This window comes from Octodon degus, unplaced genomic scaffold (genome assembly GCF_000260255.1).
Source record: "Octodon degus isolate 3935 unplaced genomic scaffold, OctDeg1.0 scaffold00166, whole genome shotgun sequence".
NCBI classification, from domain to species: Eukaryota; Metazoa; Chordata; class Mammalia; order Rodentia; family Octodontidae; genus Octodon; species Octodon degus.
This window is the reverse complement of record NW_004524742.1, coordinates 3,492,036-3,492,550: the sequence shown is the minus strand read 5'-3', so window position 1 is coordinate 3,492,550 and position 515 is coordinate 3,492,036.

The following is a 515-nucleotide window of genomic DNA, read 5'->3' as shown; positions in this document are numbered from 1 at the left end:
GGGGCTGGCTGGCTTGTGGTGCTGGGGGATTGAACCGTGGTCCCTGTGATTTGCTAAGCTTGTTCTAAGTAGGTGCTTTAGACCACTGAGCCATCTCACCAGCCCCTCAGGCTTCATTCTTTAGGGGAAAAAATAAGTTGACTTTTCCAGATAAGATGTTTATGACAGACTTAATTCTGTCACTAAAGGCCTGATTCAGGGGTGATTATCTGGAGGGACTGCTGTATTCAACAACTTTAACTTACCAATCTGCCCAGGTTCTATCCAGAAATGTGTCACTACACCAGTATATGAAATACAGCTAAAGTTCCCATTTGGATTATTGAATTGAGTGCCATAATGTTTCAATCTTCAAGAAGTGCTTTCATCATATTTAAGTTTCTTTAGCAATTCAACCCCCACAAAAGACCATCCTGTAGACTTACCAAAATCCATATTAATACATTATAAAATACAAAATTATATTATCCACATTTCAACTCTCATTTGTAGCCTAGTTTAAAACTGTATTAGTA